General features: G+C 42.1%; 1 pseudogene; it reads left to right on the top strand.

The window, feature by feature from the left end:
* Positions 1 to 14,650, top strand: part of LOC112073617 (plasma membrane calcium-transporting ATPase 2-like) — a 77,195-nt pseudogene that overhangs the window by 51,253 nt on the left and 11,292 nt on the right.

A 14,650-nucleotide genomic window follows, 5' to 3' on the forward strand; every position in this document is an offset into this window, starting at 1 on the left:
CGTGGTGGCTGTCATAGTGGCTTCACTGGGGCCTGCATCACACAGGTAAACAACACACAGCTGACTGTCAACGTGGTGGCTGTCATAGTGGCCTTCACTGGGGCCTGCATCACACAGGTAACAAACACACAGCTGACTGTCAACGTGGTGGCTGTCATAGTGGCCTTCACTGGGGCCTGCATCACACAGGTAACAAACACACAGCTGACTGTCAACGTGGTGGCTGTCATAGTGGCCTTCACTGGGGCCTGCATCACACAGGTAACAAAACACACAGCTGGACTGTCAATGTGGTGGCTGTCATAGTGGCCCTTCACTGGGGCCTGCATCACACAGGTAACAAACACACAGCTGACTGTCAATGTGTGGCTGTCATAGTGGCCTTCACAAAAACATCTAGACCACAGCTAGTTAATGTGTTCTGGGATCCAGAGGCCTTGTCTTAGACATCTAGACCACAGCTAGTTAATGTGTTCTGGGATCCAGAAGGCGAGAAGGAAGAGGAAATCCGCTGACTCCCACGATTCTCAGGATTCAGAGAAGCCTTTATTGGACGGTCGAGAGGCAGGATAACTTCAGCCCCTCAGTGACGAGGGTGCAGGAAGACCAGGCTCCAGGACAGCAAAACTATTAGATGTTTGTACCGGGCCTCTTGCTGGGAAGTCGTTGTCTTCGGCTTCCATGTGTCGTGACATGCGACCATCGTTGGTTGTCTTGCTTCTCTTGCTGTGTTCTTTTGACTCCGCTATCAGATGTGCGAGCTCTGGGCAACACCGGCCAGTCGGATAACGACAAACGACAAGGCGGAGATGCATCCAACAAAGGTGAATGCCGTCCAGCCTCCGGCATAGAAAATGTAAACATTCCGCTCTGCATTTTCCCCAGTCTCTTGCATAGGCTGGCGATCCGAGTCATCGACGAAGCCACCTCAAGCCTATAATCCACGGCAAGTAAACAATTGCCGCATTGGAACTCCGAGTGGTTCGGTTTGTCCAGAAACAGTGTGTAATAGACCTTCTACAGGGCTGGAACCGTTCTTTTCTTCAGACAAAGAGGGCTCCATTACAAAACTCATCTGGTACCAACTTTGTTAGCTTGATGGCTAGCAGCTTAGCATCTCTGTCAAGCGGGATTCAACCTGTCTGTTAATTAAGCGGGATTTCGGGACAAGAAACACCTTGGTCTGTTTCAGTTTTTTGTTGTACAATCGCTAACGTCCTTTTGTCTGACCTGTCGTCACATTTTCAAAACTCTAAACACAACTAACAGAAAAGCCATCTGTTGTGGACCAGACTGTGTCATTAAAACACAATTTTTCCCCGCAGAATATCAATTAACACGTTTCTAAAAATGCTTACATTGAAAGCCACGGTTTTGCATTTTGAAATGTAGAATTGGAATTTAATGAAGAAAATTTGGTTTTGAGCAGAAAATGTACTATTTGGCTAATTGTGTGTTGCTGTGTTAAGAGTTTAGCAAAATTATCTTAAGTATAGGTAAACACTTGTAAATGGGAAAATTGAGGATTTTACAACCTGAAAGTAGTGTATGGGCCGCGAGAAACTGCAATTCATGGTTCAGTTTTGCCCCTACAACTTCAGCTTACTTTAGCCCCAGCTTCAAATATATGGCAGTGATAAGGACTCCTCCAGGTGAGCAGATTTTTAACAACAATATATCTGTCTCTTCTCTCTCTCTCTCTTTCTCCCTATCTCTCTCTCCGTTTCTCTTTCTCCCTATCTCTCTCTCCGTTTCTCTTTCTCCCTATCTCTCTCTCCGTTTCTCTTTCTCCCTATCTCTCTATACCTCTCTATATCTTCCCTCTCTTTCTCTCTATCTCAGGTGAGCAGATCTTTGACATAGACAGTGGTCGTCACGCTCCTCTCCACTCCCCTCCGTCAGAACACTACACCATCATTTTCAACACCTTCGTCCTCATGCAGCTTTTCAACGAGATCAACGCCAGGAAGATCCACGGAGAGAGGAACGTCTTCGACGGAATCTTCAGGAACCCCATCTTCTGTTCCATCGTCTTCGGAACCTTCGCCATCCAGGTAGGAAACATTCTCCATCCAGGGTAGGAAACATTCTCCATCCAGGTAGGAACATTCACCATCCAGGTAGGAAACATTCACCATCCAGGTAGGAAATATTCACCATCCAGGTAGGAAAACATTCACCATCCGGGTAGGAAACATTCTCCATCCAGGTAGGAACATTCACCATCCAGGTAGGAAACATTCTCCATCCAGGTAAAAATTCACCATCCAGGTAGGAAACATTCACCATTCAGGTAGGAAACATTCACCATCCAGGTAGGAAACATTCACCATCCAGGTAGGAAACATTCACCATCCAGGTAGGAAACATTCACCATCCAGGTAGGAAACATTCACCATCCAGGTAGGAAATGTTCACCATTCAGGTAGGAAATATTCACCATCCAGGTAGGAAATGTTCACCATTCAGGTAGGAAATGTTTCACCATTCAGGTAGGAAATATTCACCATCCAGGTAGGAAATATTCACCATCCAGGTAGGAAATGTTCACCATTCAGGTAGGAAACATTCTCCATTCAGGTAGGAAACATTTCACCATCCAGGTAGGAAATATTCACCATCCAGTAGGAAACATTCTCCATCCAGGTAGGAAATATTCACCATCCAGGTAGGAAACATTCACCATCCAGGTAGGAAACATTCACCATCCAGTTAAGAACAATCGCCATCCTGGTAGAAACGATCCCTATGGGCCCTGGACCAAAGTAGTGCCCCTATTCCCTATGGGCCCTGGACCAAGTAGTGCACCCTATTCCCTATGGGTCCTGGACCAAAGTAGTGCACCTATTCCCTATGGGTCCTGACCAAAGTAGTGCACCCTATTCCCTATGGGTCCTGGACCAAAGTAGTGCACCCTATTCCCTATGGGTCCTGGACCAAAGTAGTGCACCCTATTCCCTATAGGCCCTGGTCTAAAGTAGTGCACCCTATTCCCTATAGGCCCTGGTCTAAATAAGTGCACCCTATTCCCTATAGGCCCTGGTCTAAAGTAGTGCACCCTATTCCCTATAGGCCCTGGTCTAAAGAAGTGCACCCTATTCCCTATAGGCCCTGTCTAAAGTAGTGCACCCTTTCCCTATAGGCCCTGGTCTAAAGAAGTGCACCCTATTCCCTATAGGCCCTGGTCTAAAGTAGTGCACCCTATTCCCTATAGGCCCTGGTCTAAAGTAGTGCACCCTATTCCCTCAGGCCCTGTCTAAGTAGTGCACCCTATTCCCTATGGTTCCTGGTCTAAAGTAGTTGCGCACTATTCCCTATAGGCCCTGGTCTAAAGTAGTGCACCCTATTCCCTATAGGACCTGGTCTAAAGTAGTGCGCACTATTTTTATAGCCCTGAGTCTATTAAAGGTAAAGTGCCACCCTATTCCTTTTTATAGGCCCTGGTCTAAAGTAGTTGCACCCTATTCCCTATAGGCCTGGTCTAAAGTTGTGCACCCTATTCCTATAGGCCCTGGTCTAAAGTTGTGCACCCTATTCCCTATAGGCCCTGGTCCAAAAGGAGTGTTACACTATTCCCTATCAGGTCCTGGTCTGAAGTTGTGCACCCTATTCCCTATAGGCCCTGGTCTAAGTAGTGCACACTATTCCCTATAGCCCTGGTCTAAAGTAGTGCACCCTATTCCCTATAGGCCCTGGTCTAAAGTAGTGCACACTAATTCCCTATAGCCCTGGTCTAAAGTAGTGCACCACTATTCCCTATAGGCCCTGGTCTAAGTAGTGCACCCATTCCTATAGGCCCTGGTCTAAAGTAGTGCACACTATTTCCTATAGGCCCTGGTCTAAAGAAGTGCACACTATTCCCTATAGGCCCTGGTCTAAAGAAGTGCACCCTTCCCTATAGGCCCTGGTCTAAAGAAGTGCACCCTATTCCCTATAGGCCCTGGTCTAAAGAAGTGCACCCTATTCCTATAGGCCCTGGTCTAAAGAAGTGCACCCTATTCCCTATAGGCCTGGTCTAAAGTAGTGCACACTATTCCCTATAGGGCCCTGGTCTAAAGAAGTGCACTACATAGAGAATAGAGTTCCATGGGGGCGGCAGGGTAGGCTAGTAACCAAAACGTTGCAAGTTCGAAGCACCGAGCTGACAAGGTACAAATCTGTCGTTTTGCCCCTGAACAAGGCAGTTCAGTTCCTAGGCTATCATTGAAAATAAGAATTTGTTCATGACTGACTTGCCTAGTTAAATAAAGGTAAAATAAATAAAAAATAAATAAAATGGGGACGCAGTCAAAGGTTAGGACTTGAAGCTTACTGTAGCTGTCCTGACCTGATGCTTAGTCCAATACAAGAGATCCTGATCGCTGAAGTGTTGATAACATACGACTGGGAGCAACGAGTGTTTCAGGGAGTGACCTATTTCACGTCTGGATGGACATCTAGATTTCTATTGTTCAGTTTGGAGGTTTAATATTTCCCCCTGGGTGGGTGTGGGGGTGGGGTGTGGGGTGTGCTGTCTGTCTCTGTGTGTGGGTGTGTGTGTGTGGGTGTTGTGTGTGTGTGTTTGGGTGTGTGGGTGGGTGTGTTTGGGTGTTTGGGTGTGTGTTTGTGTGTGTGTGTTTGGGTGTGTGGGTGGGTGTGTTTGGGTGTGTGTGTGTGTATGTGTGTGTGTCTGTGTCTCTGTGTGTGTGGGTGTGTGTGTGTCTGTGTCTCTCTGTGTGTGTGTGTGTGTGTGTGTGTGTGTGTGTGTGTGTGTGTGTGTGTGTGTGTGTGTGTGTGTGTGTTGTTGTGTTGTGTTGTGTGTGTGTGTGTGTGTGTGTGTGTTTGGTGTGTGTTTGGGTGTGTGTATGTGGTGTGTGTGTGTGTGGGTGGTGTGTGGTGGTGTTTGGGTGTGTGTGTGTGTATGTTGTGTGTGTCTGTGTCTCTGTGTGTGTGGGTGTGTGTCTGTGTCTCTCTGTGTGTGTGTTGTGTGTGTTGTGTGTGTGTTGGTGTGTGTGTGGTGTGTGTGTGGTGTGTGGTGTGGTGTGTGTGTGTGTGTGTGTGTGTGTGTGTGTGTGTGTGTGTGTGTGTGTGTGTGTGTGTGTGTGTTTTGGGTGTGTGTTTGTGTGTGTTTGGGTGTGTGTATGGGTGTTGTGTGTGTGGTCTGTGTCTCTGTGTGTGTGTGTGTGTGGGTGCAGTAGGAAACTTGAGGTGCAGGTTTTCAGCACCAAGGATCTCCGGCCCAAATTCAAGCACTTGTTTGTGTTGATGCTAAGGTATCATGGCGATTCGTAATGTATGTGCCTATCTGTGTGTTCCAGATTGTGATCGTACAGTTTGGAGGGAAGCCGTTCAGTTGTACTCCTCTGGATTTGGAGAAGTGGGGCTGGTGTACCTTCCTTGGACTGGGAGAGTTAGTCTGGGGACAGGTAAGAATATATTGACATAACTATAAATATATATTGACATACCTGTAAATATATATTGGCATACTGTAAATATATATTGGCCATACCTGTAATATATATTGGCATTACCTGTAAATATATATTGGCATACCTGTAAATATTATTGACATACCAATACATATATATTGACATACCTATAAATATATATTGACATACCAATACATATATATTGACATACCTATAAATATATATTGACATACCAATACATTATAATTGGCATACCTATAAATATATCTTCACATACCTATGAATTATATCTTGACATACCAATACATATATATTGGCATACCTGTAAATATATATTGGCATACCTGTAAATATATATTGGCATACCTATAAATATATATTGGCATACCTATAAATATATATTGATATACCTATAAATATATATTGACATACCTTGACATGCCTTGACAAACCTTTACAAACCTTGATTCCACATTTTGTTTGTGTTTCAGCCTGAATTCAAAATGGAATACATTGATTGTTCTCTGTCACCCAGCTACACACAATACACCGCAATGACACAGTTAAAACATGTTTTTAGAAATGTTTGCAAATGTATTGAAAATTAAATACAGAAATATCTAATTTACATATGTGTTCATACCCCTGAGTTTAAAGCTGTGAGTCGTTCTGGGTGAGTCTCTAAGAGCTTTCCACACCTGGTTTGTTCAACATTTTCCAATTTTTTCCCCCAAAATTCTTCAAGCTCTGTTAAATTGGTTATTGATCATTGCTAAACAACTATTTTCAGGTCTTGCCATAACTTTTCAACTAGATTTAACCTCTCTAGGGTACGTGGGACGGTAGCGTCCCACCTCGTCAACAGCCAGTGAAACTGCAGGGCGCCCAATTCAAAACAACAGAAATCCCATAATTAAAATTCCTCAAACATACATGTATTTTACACCATTTTAAAGATACACTTGTTGTAAATCCAGCCACAGTGTCCGATTTCAAAAAAGCTTTACGGAAAAAGCAAACCATGCAATAATCTGAGGTTGGCGCTCAGAGCCCAATCAAGATAAAAATATATCTGCCATATTGTGCAGTCAACAGAAGTCAGAAATAACATTATTAACGTTCACTTACCTTTGATGATCTTCATCAGAATGCAATCCAAGGAATCCCAGGTCCACAATAAATGTTTGTTTTGTTCGATAATGTCCATTTATGTCCAAATTCCTCCTTGTTGTTCTAGCGTTCAGTATACTTTCCGAACTCACGACGCGCTGGCAGGTCCAGCGGAAAGTACGGACGAAAAGTTTAAAAAGTTATATTACAGTCAGTAGAAACATGACAAACAAAGTATTGAATCAATCTTTAGGATGTTTTTAACATAATTCTTCAATAATGTTCCAACCGGAGAATTCCTTTGTCTTCAGAAGTGCGATGGAACAGAGCTCGCTCTCACGTGAACTCGCATGGTCAGAGCATGGTCACCTCATGGCAGACCTTACTCATTCCGCTCTCCTTCGCCCCCACTTCACAGTAAAAGCATCAGCCAAGGCTCTAAAGACTGTTGACATCTAGTGGAACATGCAACATGACCAATATCCCACTGTACCTTCAATAGGAGCTGAGTTGAAAATCCACCAACCTCAGATTTCCCACTTCCTGGTTGGATTTTTTCTCAGGTTTTTGCCTGCCATATGAGTTCTGTTATACTCACAGACATTATTCAAACTGTTTTAGAAACTTCAGAGTGTTTTCTATCCAAATCTACTAATAATATGCATATTCTAGCTTTTATGGCTGAGTAGCAGGCCGTTTACTCTGGTCACGCTTTTCATCCGGACGTGAAAATACTGCCCCCTACCCCAAAGAAGTTAAGTCAAAACTGTAACTCAGCCACATTCGCTGTCTTCTGGATAAGCATCTTCATTGCAGATTTGGCCTTGTGTTTTAGGTTATTGTTCTGCTTCTTTTTATCCTGAAAAACTCCCCAGTCCTTAACGATTAGAAGCATACCCATAACATGATGCAGCCATCACTATGCTTGAAAATATGGAGAGCGGTACTCAGTAATGTGTTCTATTGAACCGATGGAGAGTGGTACTCAGTAATGTGTTGTATTGAACAGACGGAGAGTGGTACTCAGTAATGTGTTGTATTGGACAGATGGAGAGTGTACTCAGTAATGTGTGTTGACTGGAGTACTACCGAATGGTTGTATACAGATGGAGGGACTGAGTGTTCAATGACATGAGACAGTAATGTGTTGTAATTGAACAGAATGGAGAGTGTACTCGATAGGTTATGTTTGGATGGATTAGATGGTGACAGATGGGATGGTTACTCGAGTAATGTGTGTATTGAACAGACGGAGAGTGGTACTCGTAATGGTTGTATTGAACAGAATGGAGAGTGGTAACAGTAATGTGTTGTATTTGAACAGACTTGGGAGAGTGGTACTGTAGATGTGTATGTATTGAACCAGATGGAGAGTGGTCCTCAGTAAGGTGATGTGATATTGGACAGTGGGAAGTGGTCTCCCGTAATGTGTGTATTGAACAGATGGAGAGTGGTACTCAGTAATGTGTTGTATTGACAGATGGAGAGTGGTACTCAGTATGTGTGTTTGAACAGACGGAAGACGTGGTCTCAGTAAGTGGTTGTATTGAACGATGGATGAGTGTATCAGTAATGTGTTATTGAACAGAGAGAGTGTACTCAGTAATGTTGTGTATTGAACAGATGAGAGTGGTACTCAGTAATGTGTTGTATTGAACAGATGGAGAGTGTACTCAGTAATGTGTTGTTATTGAACAGATGGAGAGTGGTACTCAGTAATGTGTTTGTATTAACAGATGGAGAGTGGTACTCAGTAATGTGTTGTATGAACAGATGGAGAGTGGTACTCAGTAATGTGTTGTTATGAACAGATGGAGAGTGGTACTCAGTAATGGTTTGTATGACAGATGGAGAGTGGTACTCAGTAATGTGTTGTTAATTGAACAGACGGAGAGTGGTACTCAGTAATGTGTTGTATTGAACAGATGGAGAAGTGGTACTCACGTAATGTGTTGATTTGAACAGATGGAGAGTGGTTACTCAGTAATTAGATGTTGTATTGAACAGATGGAGAGTGTACTCAGTAATGTGTTGTATTGAAACAGACGAGAGTGGACTCAGTATGTGTTGTATTGAACAGACGGAGATGTACTCAGTAATGTGTTGTATTGAACAGAGGAGAGTGGTACTCACTAATGATGTGTGTTATTAAACGATGGAGAGTGTACTCAGTAATGTGTTGTATTGAACAGACGGAGAGTGTACTCAGTAATGTGTTGTATTGAACAGACGGAGAGTGGTACTCAGTAATGTGTTGTATTGAACAGATGGAGAGTGGTACTCAGTAATGTGTTGTATTGAACAATGAGAGTGTACTCAGTAATGTGTGTATTGAACAGATGGAGAGTGGTACTCAGTAATGTGTTGTATTGAACAGATGGAGAGGTGGTACTCAGTATGTGTTGTATTGAACAGATGGAGAGTGGTACTCAGAATGTGTTGTATTGACAGATGGAGAGTGGTACTCAAGTAATGTGTTGTATGAACAGATGGAGAGTGGTACTCAGTAATGTGTTGTATTGAACAGATGGAGAGTGGTACTCAGTAATGTGTTGTAGTTAAACAGATGGAGAGTGGTACTCAGTAATGTGTTGTATTGAACAGATGGAGAGTGGTACTCGGTAATGTGTTGTATTGACAGATGGAGAGTGGTACTCAGTAATGTGTTGTATTGAACAGATGGAGAGTGGTACTCAGTAATGGTGTTGTATTAAACAGATGGAGAGTGGTACTCAGTAATGTTGTGTATTGAACAGATGGAGTGGTATCAGTAATGTGTTGTATTGAACAGATGGAGAGTGGTACTCAGTAATGGTTGTATGGAACAGATGGAGAGTGGTACTCAGTAATGTTGTATTGAAACAGATGGAGAGTGGTACTCAGTAATGTGTTGTATTGAAAGACGGGAGAGTGGTACTCAGTAATGTGTTGTATTGAACAGATGAGGGTACTCAGTAATGTGTTGTATTGAACAGATGGAGAGTGGTACTCAGTAATGTGTTGTATTGAAACAGATGGAGAGTGGTACTCAGTAATGTGTTGTATTGAACAGATGGAGAGTGGTACTCAGTAATGTGTTGTATAAACAGATGGAGAGTGGTACTCAGTAATGTGTTGTATTGAACAGATGGAGTGGTACTCAGTAATGTGTTGTATTGAAAGAGGAGAGTGGTACTCAGTAATGTGTTGTATTGAAACAGATGGAGAGTGGTACTCAGTAATGGTGTTGTATTGAACAATGGAGAGTGGTACTCAGTAATGTGTTGTATTAACAGATGGAGAGTGGTACTCAGTAATGTGTTGTATTGAACAGATGGAGAGTGGTACTCAGTAAGTGTTGTTTTGAACAGATGGAGAGTGGTACTCATAATGTTGTATTAACAGATGGAGTGTACTCAGTAATGTGTTGTATTGAACAGATGGAGAGTGTACTCAGTAATGTGTTTTTGAACATGGAGTGGTACTCAAGTATGTGTTGTATTGAACAGACGGAGAGTGGTACTCAGTAATGTGTTGTATTGAACAGATGGAGAGTGGTACTCAGTAATGTGTTTGTATTGAACAGATGGAGAGTGGTACTCAGTATGTGTTGTATTGAACATGATAGAGAGTGTACTCAGTAATGTGTTGTATTGAACAGATGGAAGTTGGTACTCAGTAATGTGTTGTATTGAACATATGAGAGTGGTACTCAGTAATGTGTTGTATTAAACAGATGGAGAGTGGTACTCAGTAATGTGTTGTATTGAACAGATGGAAGTGGTACTCGGTAATGTGTGTATTGAACAGATGGAGAGTGGTACTCAGTAAATGTTTTGATTGACAGATGAGAGTGGTACTCAGTAATGTGTTGTATTGAACAGATGGAGAGTGGTACTCATAATGTTTGTAATTGAACAGATGGAGAGTTTGTACTCAGTAATGTGTTGTATTGAACAATAGGAGTGGTCCAGTAATGTGTTGTATTGAACAGATGGAGAGTGGTACTCAGTAATGTGTTGTATTGAATGAGGAGATGGTACTCAGTAATGTGTTGTATTGAACAGATGGAGAGTGGTACTCAGTAATGTTCGTTTGTATTGAACAGATGGAGAGTGGTACCAGTAATGTGTTGTATGAACAATGGAGAGTGGTACTCAGTAATGTGTTGTATTGAACAGATGGAGAGTGGTACTCAGAATGTTGTTGTATTGCAGATGGAGAGTGGTACTCAGTAATGGTGTTGTATTGACAGATGGAGAGTGTACTCAGTAATGTGTTGTATTGAACAGATGGAGAGTGGTACTCAGTAATGTGTTGTATTAAACAGATGGAGAGTGGGTACTCAGTAATGTGTTGTATTGAACAGATGGAGAGTGGTACTCAGTAATGTGTTGTATTGAACAGATATGGAGAGTGTACTCAGTAATGTGTTGTATGAACAGATGGAGAGTGGTACTCAGTATGTGTTGTATTAACGATGGAGAGTGGTACTCAGTATGTGTTGTATTGAACAGATGGAGAGTGGTACTCAGTAATGTGTTGTATTGACAGATGGAGAGTGGTACTCAGTTAATGGGTTGTAATAACAGATGGAGAGTGGTACTCATAATGTGTTGTATTGAACAGATGGAGAGTGGTACTCAGTAATGGTTGTATTGAAAGAGGAGAGTGTACTCAGTATGTGTTGTAATTGAACAGATGGAGAGTGGTACTCAGTAATGTGTTGTATTAACGATGGAGAGTGGGTACTCAGTAATGTTGTGGTATTAAACAGATGGAGAGTGTACTCAGTAATGTGTTGTATTAAACAATGGAGAGTGGACTCAGTAATGTGTTGTATTGAACATATGAGAGTGGTACTCAGTAAATGTGTGTATTACAGATGAGATGTATCATAATGGTTGTATTGAACAGATGGAGAGTGGTACTCAGTAATGTGTTGTATTTGAACAGATGGAGAGTGAGTACTCAGTAATGTGTTGTATTGAGAGCAGATGGATGAGTGTACTCAGTAATGTGTTGTATTGAACAGATGGAGAGTGGTACTCAGTAATGTGTTGTATTGACATATAGAGAGTGGTACTCAGTATGTTGGTTGTATTAAAGATGGAGAGTGGTACTCAGTAATGTGTTTGTATTGAACAGATGGAGAGTGGTACTCAGTAATGTGTTTTGTATTAAACAGATGGATGAGTGGTACTCAGTAATGTTTTGTATTGAACAGACGAGAGAGTGGTACTCAGTAATGTGTTGTATTGAACAGATGGAGAGTGGTATCAGTAATGTGTTGTATTAAACAGATGGAGAGTGGGTACTCAGTAATGTGTTGTATTGAACAGTATAGAGAGTGGTACTCAGTATGTGTTGTATTGAACAGATGGAGAGTGTACTCAGTAATGTGTTGTATTGAACAGACGGAGAGTGTACTCAGTAATGTGTTGTATTGAACAGAGGAGAGTGGTACTCAGTAATGTGTGTATTGAACAGATGGAGAGTGGTACTTCATAATGTGTTGTATTGAACAGACGGAGAGTGGGTACTCAGTAATGGAAATCGTGTTGTATTAACAGGATGTAGAGAAGTGGTATCAGTAATGTGTTGTATTGAACAGATGGAGAGTGGTACTCAGTAATGTGTTGTATTGAACAGATGGAGAGTGGTACTCAGTAATGTGTTGTATTAGAACAGATGAGAGTGGTACTCAGTAATGTGTTGTATGAACAGATGAGAGTGGTACTCAGTAATGTGTTGTATTGAACAGATGGAGAGTGGTACTCAGTAATGTGTTGTATTGAACAGTATAGAGAGTGGTAACTCAGTAATGGTTTTATTGAACAGAATGAGAGTGGTACTCAGTAATGTGTTGTATTGAACAGTATGAGGTGTGGTACTCAGTAATGTGTTGTTTAATTAACAGATGGAGAGTGGTACTCAGTAATGTGTTGTATTGAACAGATTGAGAGTGGTACTCAGTAATGTGTTGTATTGAGGTTGCCTCAGACATAACAGTTCCTATTCAGGAAAAAAAAGTCAATTGCTTTGATTTTTTTTTTTAAGTATTACTTTAGTGCCTTGTTGCAAACAGAATGCATGTTTTGTAGTATTTTTAATCTGTACAAGCTTTCTTCTTTTCACTCTGTCATTTAGGTTAGTATTGTGGAGTAACTACAATGTTGTTGATCCATCCTCAGTTTTCTCCTGTCACAGCCATTAAACTCTGTAACTGTTTTGGCCTCATGGTGAAATCCCTGAGTGGTTTCCTTCGTCTCCAGCAACTGAGTTAGGAAGGATGCCTGTATCTTTGTAGTGACCTGGTGTATTGATAGACCATCCGAAGAGTAATTATTAACTTCACCATGCTCAAAGGGAAATTCTATGTCTGATTTTTTAATTTTTTACCCATCTACCAATGGCCTTCTTGGCGAGGCTTTGGAAAACTCCCTGGTCTTTGTAGTTGAATCTGTGTTTGAAATTCACTGGTCGACTGAAGGACCTGTGTGGGTTACAGAGAGTCATTCAACAATCAATGTGAGTCCACGAAACTTGTTAATCAACATTTTTACTCCTGAACTTATTTTGGCTTGGCATTAAAAAAAAGGGTGTTGAATATTTATTGACTCAAGACATTTCAGATCTTCATTTTTTTTAAATTAATTTGTAAAAAAAATAATTCTGAGAAACATAACTCCACTTTGGGGTATGGGGTATTGTGAGTAGGCCAGTTTAATACATTTAAAATGCAGGCTGTAACACAACAAAATGTGGAAAAGTCAGAGGGATGTGAATACTGTCTGCAGGCACTGTAACTTAACAACCCTTAACATAGGTATAGTAATTTGTTTATATTTAGTCTGTCGCTTCATATTATTGTTCTCCATATTTAGGCCCCATATAGTAAAATGTTTCTATAGAAAAACATACTAAATGCATTATTATGTTTTCATTAAAGAAACATGAACATTGTATGTAGTCCTGAGTTCTTTCAGCTTCCATTTCAACCCCTGCTTAGGAGAAATATATATCTCCCTCTTTCCCCCCTGTCTGTGTCTCAGAATCATATCTCCCTCTTTCCCCCTTGTCTGTGTCTCAGAATCATATCTCCCTCTTTCCCCCTTGTCTGTATCTCAGAATCATATCTCCCTCTTTCCCCCTTGTCTGTATCTCAGAATCATATCTCCCTCTTTCCCCCTTGTCTGTGTCTCAGAATCATATCTCCCTCTTTCCCCCTTGTCCCCACCCCCAGGTGATCGCCACCATCCCTAACAGCAAGCTACGGTTCCTGCGAGGGGCAGGCCAGCTGACCAAGAAGAACGAGATGCCTGGGGACGAAGACATGAACGAGGACAACGAGGAGATCGACCACGCGGAGAGAGAGCTGAGACGCGGACAGGTCCTCTGGTTCAGGGGGCTCAACCGCATTCAGACTCAGGTGAGGAACCAATGACAAGCTGTGGGAGGGAAAGAGGAACCAATGACAAGCTGTGGGAGGGAAAGAGGAACCAATGACAAGCTGTGGGAGGGAAAGACCGATAGAGTACACTGTGAAAATACTACTGTCATGAAATATATACGGACCGAGTACACTGTGACTTTTCAAGATGACGGCGATGTATTTAACTTAATAAACATTTGACCAAAATATTAAAATTACAATCTATTTTACACCTATCAGAGTGGGTTTTAATGAGTAGTAGTATTGGAGTACCTCAAGGATCCATATTAGGACCCCTGTGCTTAAGAAACGTTACATAAAGGTACTACCTGATACCAGATACTACTAGGTAGATGTATTTGTTGAAGTAACCCTGGGCATTACCCTGGGCTTAACTCAGAAAGCTCAACAAGTATACTGTGTGATCACACTCGGAGTACACAGTACCCTGACTCAAGTGGACAGCAAACCTCGCGTTGACTCTTGGGACCTGAAGATACAACCACTGCCACATTCAATTGTACACGAGAAGACGCTCCCCCATGATCTAGGTGCGGTTCGGTGAGTTCCCGGAAGTTCCCTTGGAGGACCTCCTCGGATGAGTGGCTGATGGAGTCGCGAGAGTCATCCGCTGTGTGAATGAACACAAAGAACTGCCGCGGGACTACTGCGGCGTCCCCAGTACCTTCCTGAGCTCCGTTGATAGAAAAACTCT

The sequence above is a fragment of the Salvelinus sp. IW2-2015 genome, unplaced genomic scaffold (assembly GCF_002910315.2).
Source record: "Salvelinus sp. IW2-2015 unplaced genomic scaffold, ASM291031v2 Un_scaffold2320, whole genome shotgun sequence".
NCBI lineage: Eukaryota > Metazoa > Chordata > Actinopteri > Salmoniformes > Salmonidae > Salvelinus > Salvelinus sp. IW2-2015.